The sequence below is a fragment of the Lathyrus oleraceus genome, chromosome 2 (assembly GCF_024323335.1).
Source record: "Lathyrus oleraceus cultivar Zhongwan6 chromosome 2, CAAS_Psat_ZW6_1.0, whole genome shotgun sequence".
NCBI lineage: Eukaryota > Viridiplantae > Streptophyta > Magnoliopsida > Fabales > Fabaceae > Lathyrus > Lathyrus oleraceus.
In genome coordinates, this window is record NC_066580.1 from 240,156,171 (window position 1) to 240,177,625 (window position 21,455).

Genomic DNA, 21,455 nt, shown 5'->3' on the forward strand with positions numbered 1-21,455 from the left:
CTATAATAGAATGTTCCCCAGGGTGTAATGAATGTGGTCTTCTCCATATCTTCAGGTGCCATCTTGATTTGATTGTAACCAGAAAATCCGTCCATAAACGAAAAGACTTTGAATTTAATTGTATTGTCTACCAACATATAAATGTGTGGCAGAGGAAAATCATCTTTCAAACTAGCTTTGTTCATATCTCTATAATCAACACACATGCGGACTTTTCCATCTTTCTCTGGAACAAGCACAATATTCGCCACCCAGTGCAGATATTCGGAGGTAACAAGAAAACCAGCATCAAACAACATAAACTTAAAATCCAAACCAGACAATTCTTGATAGACCAAGCAAACACATCAGAATAATATCGAAGAAGATCAATCAATCCCTTCTTAGCTTTTGGACACAGTTGAGATCCAATCTTGACTTCCTTCACGTCATCCTCGGGAACTCAAGTTGACCAATTCAATCTTCTCCTCATATGGTTGAATAGCTTTTTCCTCGTGCTCAAGCAAACACGATAAATCATCAGATACTTCTTCACCATCATCCTCTTCCTCAGCTTCAAATACAGGGAAGTCAAAGTTTGGAGAGGGATTAGGATCATTATATTCAATGGGTTTGAGAACCAACCTGCATATGCTGACGAGATTGAGAACTTGGTGCTGATGCTGACGAGATTGAGAACTCTTCTTTACATGAGGCCTCATCTTCCTCCCTACTAACATTAAATTAGTTTCTCCTTCCTTCCTCTTAGATAAACTCCTACTATACTTCTTATTGGCTGACGCCTCTTCTTTAGTCAACCGTCCTTCACGGACTCCTTCTTCTAGCCTTAACCCCATGTTTACCATTTCAGTAAAATCATTGGGGGAACTTGCAATCATACGTTCGTAATAAAACGAACTCAACGTCTTCAAGAAAATCTTAGTCATCTCTTTCTCTTCAAGAGGTGGACTTATCTGAGCAACTACCTCTCTCCATCTCTGGGCATATTCTTTGAACGTCTCTTTGTCCTTCTGAGACACCAACTTCAACCGATCTCTATCAAGCGCCATATCCACATTATACTTGTACTGTTTGGCAAAGGCCTATCCCAAGTCGTTGAAAGTACGGATGCTTGCACGGTCCATGCCCATATACCATCTTAGGGTAGCTCCAGTTAAACTGTCTTGGAAATAGTGAACCAACAACTGATCATTATAAGTTTGAGTAGACATTTTCGTGGCATACATAACAAGATGGTTCAGCGGGCAAGTATTCCCTTTGTACTTTTCAAAGTCTGAGACCTTGAATTTCAGCAGAATCTTGACATTAGAAACCAAGCAGAGTTGAACAACACTCGTCCCAAACAAATCTTTCCCTTTCAGAGCTTTCAATTTTTTGCGCAACTCAGGGAATTGATCTTTCATTTCATCCATTTGTCGTATACATTTGGACCCTCAGACGGCTCAGAGTGATAAATGGTGTCCTCAACACGAGGAAGAGTGTGAACAACAGGAGGTGGCACTGACATGACCGGGCTAGATGCCGACAGAGAAACAAATGTGGGCGCATACCCTTCTGGCACAAAATTTGGTGGCATTCCCCAAGGGAAACCAGCAGGCATAGCAGGAATGGATTGACTGGAAGCGGCAACTAAAAGAGTTGAAGAAGCAATCTTAGAAATAATGTTATTTGAGGAGGAGGAGTTGCAGGAGACGGTGACGACTGATTCGAGGCAATAATCACGGATTCCATTAGCACCGTAAGTCTGAAGATCTCATCCTTCAACTCTCTATTCTCGTGCTCTAGATGCTCCATTCTCTTCTGTTGAATAGCACGAGTATTATAGCGGTGAGTCAGATTGGCTGATGCAGAGAAGAAGAACTGATAAGACATCTGGAAGAAGAAACATGTCATGCAAATGATGCATGTAATGCAATGTTTTAATTGTTTTTAATTTCAAGGAATATATGAAGTCTCATTTGCAAATATATATATTTAAATAATAATAATTAATAATTCGTTTGACCATAAAATCTCTCTTTATTCATATAATTGAAAGGGTTACACTGAGTATTATTTCAGAAACCAAAATACAAATACAAGAGAAAAGGAAACTATCATCCTAGGGATCTCTAGCAACTGCGTCAAATGATCTGGCTATGGGTGCATACTTCCTTTGAATGCGTCGAATCCCAAACTAAAAGGATGTCTTCATCTGAGCCTTCTCAAGAACTAGCTGATCAACAATCTTCTTCCAAACACCGTAAGGTTGAGGCATGCTAGAGGTAGATAAACCCTCTGGCTCTCTTTGTCTCTTCATTGCATGGTCTTCAAGATTCTCAATAAGGGCATCCGTATCCTTAGGCTCAAGCTACAACTCTTCATGCTTTTGGCTCAAAGCATGGAATCGCTCTTCCCACATATCTTTCTCTTACTTCATCTTGGCTAGTGCATCTTCCAACTCCTTTACATCTTGGTTAGGGAGAGTTAATGGCTCATCCACAACCACAGACATAGGTCTTTCACAAACATACGACATCTTAAGCTCCAAGGCTCTCTTTTTCACCCAAACAATCTAAGCTTCCAAAGCTACACATTTACTTGCCATAATCCTTTATTTTGCCTAGATTGTCCATAGGTGGGGTACTCAATCTACCAGGATAACTTTCTGTTTTATGTCTCTAACTTTTTCCTGGACCATCCTTTCGGGTTTTCAATCCAACGAGACGCTTATTTCTGTCTAAGCGGCCCTTTCGGGTTTTCAACTTAGCAAGCTGTTTTTTTCTTTTTTTAGGCGAAGTATTTCTTGACTGCATTGGAATTCATAGGACTCGTGAACTCTTCACCATCCATAGTTGTAAGAATCAAAGCACCGCCTGAAAAGGCTCTCTTCATAACATATGGGCCTTCGTAATTAGAAGTCCATTTCCCCTAGCATCGGGTTTGAAAGATAAGATCTTCTTGAGAACGAGGCAATCAATCTCTTCTCTTCAATCAAATCCAACTAATCATATTTGGTCTGACACCATTCAACTTCTGTCAACTTGGCTTCCATCAAGACACATAATGATGGGATCTCAACCTCCACGGGGAGCACAACTTCCATGCCATAAATAAGAGATAAAGGGGTTGCCCTTGTTGAAGCGCGATGGATGTACGATAGCCATGCAAAGCAAATGGGAGCATCTCGTGTCAATCTTTGTAGGTTATAACCATCTTTAGAATGATCTTCATAATTTTCATGTTCGTAACTTCAACAACCCCATTCATCTTAGGTCTGTAGGGAGAAAAATTATGATGTGCGATCTTGAAGTCTTTGTAGAGAGCTTCCACCATATTATTGTTCAAGTTAGATCCATTATCAGTAATGATCTTACTTGGCACACCATAACGACATATAATCGGATTCTTGATAAACCTGACCACAACCTGCTTGGTCACATTTTCATATGATGTCGCTTCAACCAACTTTGTGAAGTAATCAATAGCCACCAGAATGAAACAATGTTCGCTCGAAGATTTTGGCTCAATCATACTAATCGTATTAATTCCCCACATGGAGATGGGTCGTGGAGAGGAAATGACATTCAATGGTGTTGGAGGAACATGAACCTTATCTGCATAAATTTGACATTGTTGCATTATTTCACAAACTTGCAACAATCAGATTCCATTGTCAGCTAATAGTAATCGGCTCTCAACATCTTCTTTGCCATATCATGTTCGTTGAAATAAGTACCAAAGAAACCTTCATGGACTTCTGTCATCAATAGGTTTGCTTCGTGTCTATCCACGCACCTGAGCAAAATGATATCGAAAACTCCCATATAAAGCATATAACCATTCAAGTAGAAATTTCCACCTAATCTTCTCAAAGACTTCTTATCTTTCAAAGATGCCCCAGACGGGTAAATTTGACTTTGGAGGAAACATTTGATACCAAAATACCAAGGCTTTTCATCTTTGACTTCTTCAATAGAGAATACACGAGCTGGCCTATCAAGACACATCACAGTTAAATTAGGAACTTCATTCCAAAAATTCACCACAATCATAGAAGCCAACGTTGCAAGCGCATCCGCCATCTGGTTTTCATCTCGAGGGATATGATGAAACTCAAACTCTGTAAAGAGAGTTAAATCCTCCCCACATAGTCTCCCTATGGTATCAAACCCGGTTGATTCGTCTCCCATTCACCTTTGATCTGATTCACAACCAAAGTTGAATCTCCATAGACGTCAAATGCAAGCTGCATACTCAGCCATATTGTTTGTACACTTGAAGGTCAATCTAGCCATAAACGGAAAATGCGTGCCTTGAGGAGTAATAATCACTACCCCAATGCCATTACCATACGAATTAACAACTCCATCAAATACCATGCCCCACCGAGAACCACGTTCTGGCCCTTCTTCAAGCAATGGTTCATCACAATCCTTCATTTTCAAGTACAAGATCTCTTCGTCAGGAAAATCATACTGCACTGACTGATAATGTTCAATAGGTTGGTGAGCCAAATGGTCAGCCCAGACACTACCTTTAATAGCTTTCTAAGGTCGGTATTTAATATCATACTCAGATGACAACATCTGCCAATGGGAAATCCTCCCAGTTATAGCAGGCTTCTCAAAAATGTACTTGATTGGATCCATTTTGGATATCACCCAAGTAGTATGATTCAACATATACTAGCGCAGACGCTTAGCAACCCAAACCAATGCCCAGCATGTATTCTCAAGAATAGAATACTGAGTCTCACAGTCGGTGAAATTCTTACTGAGGTAGTAAATTGCATATTCTTTCTTTCTAGATTCTTCTTGATTGCCAAGAATACAACCCATACTCTCTTCAATCACAATAAAATACATGATCAACGGTCTCCCTTCAACAGACGGAGACAAAATCGGAGGCTCAAGCAGATACTCTTTGATACTATCAAAATCTTTCTGGCAATCTTTGCTCCAAGCACAAGACTGATCTTTCTGAAGGAAGTTGAATATTGGTGCACATGTGGCAGTCATATGCGATATAAATCTTGAGATATAGTTCAAGCGGCCGAGAAATCCTCTGACTAGCTTCTCGTTTTTTGGTGCAGGCATCTCTTGTATTGCTTTGAGCTTGGCAGGGTCAACTTTAATACCCTTCTCGCTGACAATAAAGCCCAACAACCTACCAAAATGGACACCAAAAGTACACTTATTGAGATTCAAGTGGAGTTTATACTTCCTCAAACGCTGGAATAACTTCAACAAATGTGTCGCATTACGCGAAAAACCGGCGGGAAAAAGAAACACAGAGCCGCCACCGTGCGTTATTTATCCCAAAGGAGGGAAAGGAAACGCTCGAAGTAAACCTGGAAAGGACATGGTCTCGCGACCAGAGAGAGATGGGATCGGGAGTCGGTTATGCGAAGGGAAGGTATTAACACCCCTACGCATCCATCGTACTCGATGGGATCCACGCTCAGAAAGAAAAGAAGAAAGGTTGCTAAAGACTGGTCAAACACTGCACAAGGCTGGAAGGAAACACAGAAAGACAAAAGAAACGGAACTCGCCAGGATATCGCCTCCTGGGCCTACGTAGTCTGTCAGACACAGACATCAGAGTCGACGTAGTTCGGGACAGGGGAAACGTGCTCGCTAGGATGTCGCATCCTATGCATACGTATCTTCTCTAACCAGAGAAAGAATCAGAGCACTCGTAGCTCGGCTAACGCACGCCAAACAAAACACAAACAGGAAACCGACTGCCAATCGCTGGACTTATGTCAGACTCCACACAAACAGGCAAACATGGAAACCGACTGCCAATCTCTGGACTTATGTCAGACTCCAACAAACAAACACGCACAGAAGGGTCTCGATTGCGACTAAGGCAAGAGAAAGGGAAGGTCTCAATCGCAACGAGGGCGAGAGAAAAGGATCAGTGTTAGTTGTCAGTCAAACTCGACAAGACATCGCATCTCGTGCCTACGTATCTCATCTGGACATGAGAATCAGAGTTGTCGTAGTTCGGCTAAACTATTCTGTTGGTTTGTGTTTTTTAAGTGGACAACGTCACTACGCAATCTACCGGATGCTCGACCTTTGGAGACTTACTCGCCTGTAGTAGAATGAGTTAACGTATCCTTAAGAGGGGATAATGTTTGTTTGTGTTTTAGGATGCTCACGCAAGAAAGGAAGTCCTAGACGAAGGAACCGTGCTACCTTAATTGACATGCAAACGAGACTACGCGGAGTCTAGCAAACCTAGGGGATACAATCACACCACACAAATACATACAGCATTAAGTAAACACACCAACAAGGGGCTCAAATATCAAGGCTGGGCTTTAGTCAAGGGGTCATATCAACCTCGACAAACAAGCCAACTGAAAAAGGGTGTTGTTAGCTCTTAACCCTAACATTGAGAGTTAGGGTGAAGCAGATGACATGGAGATGAGGGTTATGCCTCATAGCTCTTATCCCTGGCCTGGGAGAGCTTGAATCAAATAGAAAGTGTGGGAGTTCAGAATGAAGGAACTCTTCTCCACATGACCGACACAACAAGAACTTGGGTTCTTATTCACAATGCATCAACACATGGTGTGAGCAAAGTGAATGACACAACTGAATAGCAGGGGATGGATTGCACATCCCTTGTATCTGCCAATTGCCTCCTAAGAGGACTTTACCTGCTTGGCACAAAATTAAACATTCACAAACATTGCCTCTTAAGGAGGGCTTCAGACAGGTGTCTACCAATAACAGTAGGTCTTCCAGACTACATGAAGATCAAGGAATTATACCTCAGTGGTATGCAAACCACAAGCAATGCCAAGCAAGTTCAAATGAACTTAAAGCAACTTAGGTACCCGTGGAAACAGCTAAACCAATCAGTACACAGTTCAGACCAACAGTCAACAGTCAATATCAAACAGACAACAAGTCATCATCAGACAACAATGAGTAATCCACAAGGCAAACACAAATGAATTATCCTCAACCTACAAAACATACAAAGGTTAGCAAATAACAACAAATGACCAAGCTTAAATGAAGGAGCCACTCCAATCATGGAAATGTGCACTTGAACCTGAAATTCACAACCCAAATGGTAAGTCCAAACCACTAGGTCAAAGCCTAGGGTCAAAAGAGGATCAAAAATCCAAAAACAGAACTTCAAACTCAACATGGATCATATTTAATCCATCAAGAACAAGTCCTAAAAAGGACCAAAGCAAAATCATCATGCAAGTTCATTTCATGTACAAGAGAAGTCAATGACCAATTCAAGGCACACATTTGAACCTCATGAATGAAAATTCCAAATCAAAACAGAAATGATTCAAATAATTCTGGAAAAATTCATGAGCATTCAACATATCTAACATGATCATCACACAAAAAATCAGAAGCATTAGAGGTCATTTGGCATGGAAATTAAATTGCACAAGTTGAACAACCAAAGAGGTGATACAAATTGTCACACCATGCAAACACAAGCATAAAACAGAATTGGTACATGAGAAAAATACCAAACCAAGCCTAAAACATCCAGCAATGTGTCTAGAATCAGCATGTAAATTTTCAAGTCCATTGGATTAAAATCAAGCATTTCATGATAGAAAGAGTAAGGCAATGTCATAAATGTACATGTGTTCAATCAACCTAGAGCAAATTAATTTTCCAGCCATGCACAACTTTCAAATTCATGATCATAAAAAACTAGACATTCTAAGGAGCATTTTGCAAAAAATTGGGAGTGAATTGGATCATTTTTCAATTTACTATGATTTTATGAAGTTGGGAAAAAAATTTGAAGTCAAACATGATCAAGGCATGGCAAAGTGGAGGGAAAACCTAAAATAATGAACAATTTGAATGAAAAGCGCCCACTGGGATGGACTCGAACCTTGTACAAATTTGAAACGCGCGCTAAGCACCAAAACAGTGCCGTTTCACACAAACCCTAAGCGCGCCCAGAAATTCGTAGCTAATTCCCAGGTACCGTAGCTAATCATGAAGATACCGTAGCTAATCTGGAAAAACCTCATGATCTTCATCTTCTTCATGAGGTTGAAGATGAAGATGAAGATGAACTTCATACAAATTCCAGAAAATTCCAGAAAATTCCAGAATCCAAAAATTTTAATGCCATTCGAATCCTTGTTTCATGTACTTCGTGAATAATGCACATAACTTCAAACACACATAACTTCGTGAATAATGCACCATTTCAATTGATTTTTCTACCAGAATTCTCAGCAAACAAAGATCTACACAAACATACACATGGATTTGAGAATAAGTGAGATCGAATTTCCTACCTCTTGAAGAGCAGGTTATGGTTTTGTACAATCCAGCACTTGTAACGATCCATATCACTTCCAGGATGCTTGTAGAGATGATTGATGGAGAAATTGAAGCTCAAACACGTATGAAATCAACTCAATTTGAAAACTCCATTAAACCTTCAAGCTTCAAGTATGGTTGAATATGGCACGAATTCTTCAAGATTCACGTTCAATCTTCCTCAAAAACACTCCATGATCATGAATTTACCAAGAGAAATGAGGTTTATGTGAAGAATTTGGAAAATCTTTTTGAGAGAAAATTTGAGAATGGAACTTGGATCTAGATCTGAAACTTGTGTTCCCTTCAATTCAGTTGTGATTATGCTTATATACGCCTTGCTAATGAATCTGAAATCATGATTAGGCCAAAGCTAAATGGGATTAGCAAGTTACAAGCATCAATTTGCATTTTCACCTCATGCATGAGATGCATGCGCGAACAGTGCTCCAAGCTGGCCCAAATCCACTTAAAAAAAGCTCATGCACACTTTGGAATTGGTATTTCATGCATGTGATCAACCAAATTGATTTTAGTAATTTTCCTTCAAAAAACTTCATGAATAAGTAAATGATCATGCAAATGAAATTCATGCCATGTAATGGATGTTTTGGACTATATGTTATGAGAATCAAAGTGCAAAAAGAACCACCAAATTTGGAGTCTTGGTTCAAAAGATATGGCCATTTGAATTTTCAAGCACACTTTGTCATGATTTGATCATAACTCCTTAACCATTCATTAGAAATTCATGATCTTGGACTTTTTGGAAATGGGAGAGAAAGATCTTCAACTTTCATGTTGGACAAAAATTAATTTGAAGCTTCTTTGATGTTGGAAAGTTGAGTTGAAGTTGGTCCAAAAACTTGCTATTTTTGGAAACTGGAAATTACAGGTCATTTTCCATTTTTGGAAACTTTTGATCTGGCTTCAAATCCTTCAAGATAAATGTTTGACATGTTGAATAACCTTCTTTGGGACATGAATGAAGTGTCTCAAACCATTCTTCCACCTCCTAGCCCTCAGTTGACTTGCAGTTGACCTTTATGGGCCTCAGATGACTTGATCATGCACTGTGGGCTTTAAGCCTTCAACACTTGGCCAAATTGCATCAAAATGATCCTTGATTCATACAAACCCTCTAGAACAACCATAGGGCCTTTATCTCATGGAAAACCCTTGCTCTCTTGCACAGATGGATCCTCTTGACCAGTCTGGCTGATGCAATGCAATGAACTATGCAATGTGAATGCAATGTTAATGACCTAAAAATGAAATGAATGTACAAATGGGGGGTGCAAATTTGAGGTGCTACAAAATGTTCAACATGTTTTTCTTTATTACTATATTAGGCAATCATATCATCAACATAGACTTCAATCTCATTATGCATCATATCATTAAAAAGAGTGGTCATAACCCTCTAGTATGTTACACCAACATTCTTTAAACTGAAAGACATCACTCTATAATAGAATGTTCCCCAGGGTGTATCTTCAGGTGCCATCTTGATTTGATTGTAACTAGAAAATCCATCCATAAATGAAAAGACTTTGAATTTAGTTGTATTGGCTACCAACATATAAATGTCTGGCAGAGGAAAATCATCTTTCAAACTAGCTTTGTTCATATCTCTATAATCAACACACATGCAGACTTTTCCATCTTTCTTTGGAACAGGCACAATATTGGCCACCCACTGCAGATATTCGGAGGTAACAAGAAAACCAGGATCAGGCAACACATTATCAAAATCCAAACCAGGCATATCTTGATAGGACCAAGCAAACACATCAGAATAATCTCAAAGAAGATCAATCAACCCCTTCTTAGCTTCTAGACACAGTTGAGATCCAATCTTGACTTCTTCCTTCACATCATCCTCGGGAACCCAAGTTGACTAATTCAATCTTCTCCTCAAACGACTGAATGGGTTTTTCCTCGTGCTCAAGTAAACACGATAACTCATTAGATACTTCTTCATCATCGTCCTCTTCCTCAACTTCAAATATAGGGAAATCAAAGTTTGGAGAGGGAGTAGGATCATTGTATTCAATGGGTTTGAGAACCAACCTGCATAATGATTTGATATTTTGATTTTATAGGAGTGAAGTGCGAACAAATATTATGCACATGGAAGATTATTATTTATTCATGTTTTTTTGTGATTACCATTTTTAGAAAAAGTAAAAAGTAAAAATAAAACATCATAGATGTGGATAAATAAAATTGTATTTCACCGATGATAATAAAGAAAATGCCCAACAAAGTTCACTTCTCTCTTAGGCATAAGAGAAGTATTTTTCTTAAAATAGTAAGACAAATTACTTAGATCGATGAATGACAGTAGGAACATCAACAACAACCCAATTGTTGCAAGTCTGGCCCTGCGTCACAAAGTTGGCACAAGCTTCGTCTTCATCACCACTATCCTCAATAATGGAAGTGGAGTGTTGATCATTCTCATGAATGAATCCTCCACTACGGAATACTGGTTGCATAATCTTGACATCAGTGTTGAATGTCCCTGGTTGAAATCCTAGCCCTGCCATGTTCTTGTTCTCAGCGACCTCCACAACACGGCCCCACTTATTAATACTGCCAGCCTGAATAGCCTCTTGTGCATCTTTTAAATAAGACATGGGTTCCCCAGTTGTCTTCAACTTATTAGCAATTGACAAAACATGGAACAGTGTTCCAACTTCCTCCTCAGCATCAACATATTTGAAAGATGACAAATGGCTCACCAATAATTCCTTCTCTCCACCAACAACGAAAAGCTTGTCGTTCTTCACAAATTTCACCTTTTGGTGAAAAGTAGACGTTAGAGCTCCAGCTTCCTGGATCCATGGCCTTCCCAACAAGCAACTATAGGCCGAGTGGATATCCATCACTTGGAAAGTAAATTGGAAATCACTCAGACCTATCTTCACTGGAAGGTCCACTTCTCCAATGACAATTTCATGAGAACCGTTGAACGTTTTGACAACTATGCCGTTATACCTCATTGGGGCGCCTTGATAAGAGAGTCTTGACAGAGTTGATTTCGGAAACATGTTCAATGATGATCCTGTATCAACCAACACATAGGAAAAAGCCTCCTCCTTGCAATTCATTGAAATATCCAATGCCAAATTGTGATTCCTGCCTTCTTCTATAAGCTCTTTATCACAAGAACTCAAATTGTTACAAGAAGTGATATTGGCAACAATATTATCAAACTGATCCACACTAATATCATGCTCAACATATGCATGTTCCACGACTTTCTATAATGCTTCTCTGTGTGCTTCAGAATTCATTAGCAAGGATAGCACAAAGATCTTTGATGTAGTCTGGAGCAGCTGCTCCACAATATTGAATTCACTTCTTTTGATTAATCTCAACATCTCATCATCATCGTTAGTCTTCAATTTGCTGGATTCACCAGACTGACACATTGGAGCATTAACCGAATTCACTATTGGAGTCTCTGCCTTCTTACCCACTGATACGTCTTCCACAACCTTCGGAAACACCAGAGACTGAACACAGGACCATTATAGATCACCTTTTCTATATCTGCAACATTTACCACTGAGTCTGCAACTGGTAAAGGAGCCTCTTAACCATTCTTAATAATAGTGGCATTGTACTAAAATGGTACAGCTTTATCGGATGCATAGGGGAAAGGGCCTGCTAACTGTATAACCAATGGTGATACCGATCTATTGATGTTGTTGTTGTTGCTGCTACCAAACTGAATGACTACCCGCTCAAGGGTCTTGAACACCAGTATAATGACATTCACATCATCTCCCATATCCCTGGACTGTTGAATCTGGATTACATTCTCATCCATCAACTTCTGGATATCTCTCTTGACGATCATATACCCACGGGGGTTCACACTACAAATGACACAACCATCATGGTCATGTTCGCAATCACTAATAAAACATAAAGTTTCTATGTATCTCCAACACGGACCTCTGAATACGCCTCACGTCAAAAACTCTAAAATTCCCTGGACAATCGTCCACCATGTTCACTGATGCATTACCATGATGAGGGGGCAACATAGTTGCTTTCATGTTCGGCGCTCTGTCCTCAAAGGACACCATACCACTTTTCACAAGCTTCTGAACTTCGTACTTCAGCGGATAACAATTCTCTATATCATGACAAGGGGCTCCCTAGTGAAAAAGCACAACAAAGTTCAGGCTTGAACCACCATGGTAGTGGCTCAGGAATTTGTGGAGGGTTTCTTGGTTGAATAAGATTTTTGAGGACCAAAGACGGGTACAATTTTGTGTACGTCATAGGAATAGGATCAAAAGAGACCTTCTCCCTCTCAAAATTTTGCTGATGTTGATTGTTGTTGTTGTTGTAGTTGTTTCATGGTTGCAGTTGTTGTTGCTGAATTGGAACTGATTGATTGTTGGGATTGTTGGAAAAAACCGGAATTACTGATGAAACTTGGTGCTGATGCTGACGAGATTGAGAACTCTTCTTTACATGAGGCCTCATCTGCCTTCCTACTAACACTGAATTAGTTTCTCCTTCCTTCCTCTAAGAGAAACTGGCCGACGCCTCTTCTTTAGTTAAACGTCATTCACAAACTCCTTCTTCTAGCCTCATCCCCATGTTTACCATTTCGATAAAATCATTGGGGGGAACTTGTAATCATACGTTCGTAATAAAACAAACTTAACGTCTTCAATAAAATCTTATTCATCTCTTTCTCTTCAAGAGGTGGACTTATCTAAGCAGCTACCTCTCTCCATCTCCGGGCATATTCTTTGAACGCCTCTTTGTCCTTATGAGACACCGACTTCAACTGATATCAATCAGGCGCCATATCCATATTATACTTGTACTGTTTGACAAAGGTCTATCCCAATTCGTTGAAAGTACGGATGCTTGCACGGTCCATGCCCATATACCATCTTAGGGAAGCTTCAGTTAAACTGTCTTGGAAATAGTGAATCAACAGATGATCATTATCAATTTGAGTAGACATTTTCCTGGCATACATAACAAGATGGCTCAGCGGGCAAGTATTCCCTTTGTACTTTTTAAAGTCTGGGACCTTGGATTTTAGCATAATATTTACATTAGTGTCACACCTCGAAAAATGTGATTCCTCGCGATGGTCGTGGAAAATATTGTTCGAACAGAGTCTCCATCAAACTTTATTTATCCCAATGAAGGAATAGGAAAATATCGATAAAATCTTTAGGAAATTGAATAATGGTCGTCGCAACCATATTCGGATTTAGGAGTCGATTACGTAAGGGGAGTATTAGAACCCCTCATGTCCGTTGTACTCAACGGGAACCTTTTAGTTCTAATTTGCGATTTGAATGTTAACTTATGTTGTTTGTTTTCTTTGAGTAATAAAAATATTGAAAAGAGAAATGGATGGAAACCTCATAAGGGGGAAAATGGAGGTTTTTTATTAGTGTGCTCGCGAAGATACAACAATCTCCTGCCTATGTATCTTTATGGTGCAATAAGGAAATCAGAGCCTTCGTAGTTCGGGGAACTACGGTTGGTTGGTGTGTGTTTTTTTATGAACGACTGTATAGGTTGGCATTCTAAAGGCTAAACATTGGCTTGTCTACTCTCGGCGGAGGCTTAAGCACTGGTTTGTTGTGCGCATTAGAAAGGATTAAACAATGTTCTTTCTCAAAAGAGTTTTGGCCACACGAGGGTGACAAGTTGGACTAATATGTTTGACATTTTGTTTGATTGGTTTTGATCGCACGAGGGCGAGAAAGAGATATATTTGATGTGTTGAGACATTTTTTTGGATGACGATTACTCGGATATTTGAGTAAAACAACTCGTATCCTAATAATCGAGGAGAGGAATCAAAGGCTCTAGACCATCTCCCTTTTCATCCTTAATTGTAAAAGGAGTTTGATAATGGTTAAAGTGTTCTGACTGAATGATGATTACACGGATAGTCGAGTAAGATAACTCGTATCCTAACAGTCGGGAAAGGGAATAGAAGACTCTAGACCACTTTCTTTTCCATCTTAGTGATTATAAAAATATGTTTATGTATGGTTGACGTGTTTTAGAATAAATGACAAATACTCTAATGGCTAAGTAAGACGACTCATATCCAAGCATTTGAGGAGAGGAATCGAAGACTCGAGACCATCTCCCTTTTTGTATAGTTTATTGTGAAAAATGATTTGATTAGGTTATAAGTTTGGGAAAATGACAATTGTTCGACTGACCGAGTAAGAGAACTCGTATTCCAACAATTGAGGAGAGAAGTTGAAGGCTCAAAGTCATCTCCCTTTTCATTTATCTTATTATAGGAGCGTTTTGATTTAATCGGGTTTAGAAATTTGTAGAGAAATGACGAGTGTCTAACTGACCAAGTAAGAAAGCTCGTATTCAAACAATCGAGGGGAGGAGTTAAAGACTTAAAATGATCCCCCTTTTCATTTTATTTATTGTAAGAATGTTTTGATTTAATTATGCTTAAGCGGATTAGAAATGACGATTATTTGACTAACCGAGTAAGAGAACTCGTATTCGAATAACCGAGGAGAGGAGTTGAAAACTCAAAACCATCCCCCTTTTCATTTCCAAATGAAAAGGTATTTAATTGTGATTGGGTATTTTAATTTAATTGGAGTAGAAATACTCGATGTTGGATCGAGGTTTTAAATTTGTGTTTACGAATGAAGTGGATTTTATTTAGTGAATCAGTCATCTAATCGATCAATTAACGATCGACTAGGTCTCATTGTAAGAAAGCCCAATAATAAGCTATGTGAGGTTGATGGCGATGCTAAACGCGATCGAATTACAAAGGTGTTTGAAAATCCGCTCGAGATTAAATCGAGAATTAATTGATGATTTTTTTTAATGGTTTAATCATGGTTTTGGATCAATGATGAAATGAAATTGGTTTATGTTTGTGACGCAATATACACATGAAATTGATTAACTCGTACGCACAAATGAACAAACATAAAATAATAATTCGAATAAGTTCTAAAAGAAGAAAAAATATCTAAATTATAGTGATAATACAACATATTAATTTATTAAATGGTAATGAACTATATAATTGATGTTTAAATAATGAGGTTAGTGAAAGTTGTAATTAATAAACAAAATTCATAAATTCAAATTGGTTTATTATGCAAAAAAAATGAAATAATCACATGTAAGAAATGAATGGGCCTGAAGGCCTCCGAAGCCCATCAGGGCACACAAACAATAATGGAAATAGATGGGCCTAAACCAGGAAGCCAAAGGGGCGAATAATTGGCCTTGGTTCAGTGTGAACAATGTGGTTGGATTCCAACTGATCGTTTCTCGTCTCTGCAGGAAGACCAACGGGAAAAAGGAACAAAAGGGATCTTTTCAGAGTCCAACGGTCACATGGAATGGGAAAGGAAAACCAAGCAGCATTTATGGGTCGCAGTGGCGGACCTCGAGCAGTGAGTGAGGAAAGACTCCTCGTTAATGACATTACTGTCTCTTTAAAACTAGAAGCACGCGTAACTTGGATGTAACGCTTCTAAATCTATTTTAATTCCTCTATTTGTATATGTTCATTACCTCTCTTCAAGAAGAAAACAGAAAGAATATATAAAGAAGAAACGATCGTGACGGCAAGGAAATAGATCTATGTCAAACGGTGCGAACCATAAGTCGCGGTGAAGTTCTACCGAACCTCAACCATGATGCAGAAGGAAAATCCTCAATAGCGAAAGATAAGAACACATCGATGACGACCAATGTACAAATCACACAATACGAAAAAAAACAAGTTACACATACACTTTAGTGCGTTAAAACCAACAAAGCAAGAAGTAAGGGTCTAAGGACTTACCAGCTCGAGATGCTTTGGAGGCGAGTGGGTAGGTATGCGTTTTTGTCTACTTTTCCTTTCCATCGATATCTCTTTGTATTACTCTCGTTCGTATGTTGTTGAAGGTCCTGAGCTATTCCACCTTGGTTTTCAGTGTGAAAATCAAAGTTGAGGTTTCTAACTGAGCTTTGAGTGCATGTTTTCAGAGGAATTTCACTAGGGGTTCGATACCGCCCTTTTCTCAATGGTCGTGGTTCTCTTATATAGAGAGATGGTACGAGGTTTGGGGTCCTGTGAGCTGGAAAATCATTCCGTTAGAAAATAGATTCTTTCAGATTTGGTGGTCCCATAAATGAATGTGGTAAGCGTGAATTTCGTTTGTACTACAATCTTTCATAAACGTGTTTTTTTTTGGATTTCCCACTAGCGTGTCACTGCTGTAAAAAATGCCTCCTATGTGGTGAGTAACTTGTTTTTACTATTTCCGAAAATCATATTTAAATTTTCAATCAGTTTGACTCGAAGTGAGCAATTTGGAACGTAAAACCTGGTCTTGGGATTACATGGTAACTCTATTTTCAAAACCAAACTCTGTCACTTGGAAAGATTTTATCCTCTCCTGTGAACCCTATGTTAGGTATTTCTGTTATGTGCTTACAATTTTAAGCCACGACTTGTGTTTTTCTTCCCTTCTTGTATCTGTACCGTTTTGGATCACAAGGCAGCCATTCACTGTCATGAGCTCTAATGCTGGTGTAGTGTGACGATGTTTGTAGGCTCTTCTTGATGCGTGGTTGCTAATGTAGCTGATGAGTAAATCTATCCTTTGCTCAAATGGAGGCGGGAAGTAGGCCAACGAAAACCTCCTTTCAAATGCTACAAACTGTTGGATATATTTTCATCACCTTGTACTCTAAGTTAAGATTCAAACGCTTTTGTGATACCGACTTTTAACAATCATTTTGGTATTTTGATGAACTTATTATTGATCTGACTTGTGCTTGTAATATGATGCTACGCCTGGTTTTGCAGCTGTCATGGCTGTCACTTTTTGGCGTTCTGGGACTGTTAGATCGTTGTAGTATATGACAGGTTAAGCCATGTATGTCATAGTCATAACAGGGCATTTGTTCGGCAGAATTGCAAGGCAAGGCTTGGCGCATTGTGGGCTCATGGTATTGTATCGGTGAACTGATATGACAGGAGCATCCCACCTGTTTGAGTTGCTATATGGCTGAGTGAAACGTACTTGCAAGCGCTGAGGCTATTCTCCCAAATGTTGCAGATTGTTGAACTCTTAATGTGAGTATTGCTCGTGGATTATGATACAGACATGAACAACATTTAGGCTTTGCACTTGTGGACCATGACCTTCTTTATTCCAAGGTGGACTTCGGGTTTGTGATGTTTTGCATTAGTCTTAGCTTTATCATGTGTGCTGCTTAACCATTGTTGCGGTCTCGCGATAACATCGTCTTGAGCCACTTCTATCACAATAAGCCAGGTGTATTTGTTTTTATTTGCCCTGTTTACTTCTTGACATTGATTTAACCATGCTACGAATTATGACTTGTGATTCATTCGGGCATGTTTGTGGCGTACAGGTCTCGTTGTATGATTTCGGTGTGAACAAGATAGCTCTGCAATGTTCATCCTATATTATGATCGACCGATATGCATTGCCCTGTTGGTATGTGAATGGATCTTTCGTCAATGAACTGTTGTACCTTATATGCCATGAATGTGAGCTTAAGTCTTGGTTGATTTTTGTGTGGTACAGGTTGAAGCTCACTAAAGATCAATATTTGTTCGTGATTTTGCAGACCTCACCTTCGATATCCTTTGGCCACGTTTGGACTATTTGTTACCCTGCCATGTCTTGTTTGTACAGAGTAATGACTTAGGTTATATTGTAAATCCATTAGACCACGTTAAACATGTATTTACATCACAATTTGAAATGTACACGGGTTGTTCGGAATTGGAGCAAGTGATTGTATGCTGCCCTGTTAGTTTGTATGCGGAAAAATGTGATATGGTATGTGACCATATTTTGAAAATGTATTGTACCTATGGTTTCCATCATGAATCACAATGAGCCAAAGATGGATTATGGATAAATAATGAAAGGAATTATGTCTCTTGGTTTGTGTAAGTTGTATTTGGTCAATGTTGACCAAAAAGTCAATCATTGGCCAAAGTCAACCCTTGTACTAAGCTCATGATTTGTATCCTTCTTATGTATAGACATATGTAAATAAACGATACTGGCATTTTGAACGAAATGTGCTACACATGGAATTTCTATGAACGGCCTTAATGTTGAATTAATTAACGGATTTGGCCTTTTGTGAATGTTGTATGAATTAGATATTTGAAATAATACAGACTTAATGTGAATTAAATGGTGAGCGGTATGAACTAAATGATGAGTGATCATATTGATTGACTGGGTGGATTGAATATATCTTTCGATTTGGGCAATAATAAGACTTGCAGCATATCGACCTTTGGATGGGTCACTAACATACCTCGAGGGACACAAGCACAACTCAAAAAATCTTGAAGCAAAGATTTTGGTGAGGACCAAGTGGCATAACGAATTAGGACCTGACTGGACATTTATGGGTCAAGAACCAATGGTAGTGATAGTGGCATGGAGTGGGCTCGAATAACCTTGACCAAATGAAACTAGCCAAAGTATGAACTATGTATTTTGAAGGAACCAAATGAACTAGCTCAACATGTACTTAGGCCCAAACCAAAGGACACCATCATAGGATTGTGTGAAATTTGGCCAAGTTATAACACTAAATCACAATGTCATGAAGGCTGGAATTTAGGGTTATGGGCCTTTATGACGGCATAGACCATGATTAGGGTTTATGGACACTTTGATCGAGCGGGGGTCCCCAAGGTAGAGTTTATGCATCATAACTTCCGGTTGTAAATGCTGGTGAAATATTTTTATCCGGACAAAATTGGGGTATGACAATTAGGAATCAAGCAGAGTTCAATAACACTCTTCAACAAATCTTTCCCTCTCAGAGTTTTCAATTCTTTGCGGGAATGAGAAGAAGAAGAGTGTTATTGAACTGATAAGACATCTGGAAGAAGAAACATGTCATGCAAGTGATGCATGTAAGTGTTTTGATTGTTTTTAATTTCAAGGAATTTATGAAGTCTCATTTGCAAATATATATATTTAAATAATAACAATTAACAATTTGTTTGACCATAAAATCTCTTTTTATTCATAAAATTGGAAGGATTACACTGAGTACAATTTCAGAAACCAAAATACAAATACAAGAGAAAAGGAAACTATCATCATAAGGATCTCTAGAAACTACCTTAGATGATCTGGCTATGGGTGCATACTTCCTTTGAATGCCTTCTTAAGAACTAGCTAATCTGTTAATCTTCTTCCAATCACCGGAAGATTGAGGCATACAAAGAAACCCTTTGGCTCTCTTTGTATCTTCATTGCACGGTGTTCAAGAATCTCAATAAGTGCATCCTTGTCCTTAGGCTCAAGCTGCAATTCTTCATGCATGCTTTTGGCTTAAAGCATGGAACCACTCTTCCCACATATCTTTCTCTTGCTTCATTTTGGCCAGTGCATCTTCTAACTCCTTTACATCTTGGTTAGGGAGAGTTAATGGCTCAACCACAACCACAGACGTAGGTCTTTCACAAGCGTATGACATCTTGGGCTCCAAGGCTCTCTTCTTCACCAAAATAGTGTAAGCTTCCAAAGCTAAACAGTTACGTGGACCAAGCTTGGATATTCCTTTCCTATGCACATTATGCCAAGCATGTATCATCCTTTTCTTAAAAAGTTGAGGATCTTTACCCTCTTGATAAAATAGACCTTCTAACTGAGTGTTATTAGGTTTATCTCTCAAGGGGAACCCAAGTTGACGACGAGCCAATGCAGGGTTGTAGTTGATTCCTCCTTGTGTAACAATAAGAGGCACATTGGAGAATTCACTACAACTATCAATAATGTCCAAACTACCTAATGCAGAATCATACCAAATGATATCATCATTAGTGAGAGACATAAGTCTCTGAGACCACCGTAGACATTGTCGGTTCTCCATGAAAGTAGACGTCTAAGGCAAGTGGGAAATAAACCATTTGTACATAAGAGGAACACAACATACAATAGTCCCACCATCTTTGGAATTTCTCAAATGCAAATAGAAATACATGTCACCCAACAGAGTAGGAACATGATTTCCAATCAAGAAGATTCTAATGACGTTAACATCAACAAAACCGTAAATGTTAGTGAAAAAGGCTAAACCATGGATGGGCAACACAAAAATAGCTTCAAAAGCATCAATGCTACCAGCCTGAGCAAAAATAGTAGCTCTACCAATGAGAAACTCAGAAGTCAACCCAGGAATTCATCATTTCTTCCCAAATAAGCATCAATCTCAGACTTCTTCAGATGAAAAGCTTCAGCTATGACATGAGATCTCGGGATCTCCTCCAATCCACTGAAAGGTACTTTGTCAGATACGGGTATACCCAAGAGATGGGCATACTCCTCTAACATAGGCACAAGCTGATAATCTGGAAAAGTGAAGCACCAGTAGACAGGGTCTTAACAATGCACCAGAACACTCAGAAGTCCTTCAACCACATCAGTAGATAGTACATACAAAAGTTTCCCATGATGTTGCTTGTAGTCCAAAGGATCTAATACAAAGGATGACAATTTCCTTAACTCTTTCAAATTAGGACATCTAAAACTGTACTTCTTAGTGTGCCTTTGTCCATAATCCATGGTCTAAAAAATATTTGCAAATAAGACCTTAGTTTCCTTGAAATTTATTTAGGTGATGAATGTTATGATGCGCATGTATGTATAAATGCAACAATCACACACAAGGCAAACACAAACAAAGGTCAAGATATAGATCAAGTAATCTTCAAGATCAATCATCCATTTTGGTGAATTATGGTTTTCACCTTATCAGCACCCAAGTTCCATTGATATTGACAAGATTTGATCGGATCAACCGAGAATGAAAAGGTTTCTGGTGAGTGTAGTGGGGTATTCGTTACCATTAGAGATATTGACTAAATCTAAGGTAAACCATACAAGTCGAGTCGCCACCACACTTCTATTTATCCAAAGGAATGGTTAGAAAGCGAACAAAAACCTAAGAGTTTTATCAAATAAAAAACTAGTAAAAATGTCAGAGATCTGGGTAAGGGGGTTGGTTATGCAATGGGAAGGTTTTAAGCACCCAAAACATCCTAGGTACTCCTAGGGAGCCCTTTTCATACTTGTTGTAAGGTTT

The 21,455-nt window shown here is 39.0% G+C and overlaps 1 long non-coding RNA gene across 5 annotated transcripts; it reads left to right on the forward strand.

The window, feature by feature from the left end:
• The first annotated feature begins 15,626 nt into the window (after nt 1–15,626).
• LOC127119016 (uncharacterized) lies at nt 15,627–18,294 on the forward strand. 5 transcript variants are annotated; one of them, XR_007802551.1, is made up of 4 exons: nt 15,627–16,498; nt 16,897–17,054; nt 17,170–17,827; nt 17,918–18,294. It is a non-coding gene; the product is annotated as an uncharacterized LOC127119016 (long non-coding RNA). The 5 variants fall into 5 exon arrangements; XR_007802549.1 differs by having other exon boundaries at nt 15,627–16,190; nt 16,344–16,498; nt 16,897–17,827; XR_007802552.1 differs by having other exon boundaries at nt 15,627–16,186; nt 16,344–16,498; nt 16,897–17,827.
• Nucleotides 18,295–21,455: the final 3,161 nt, after the last annotated feature.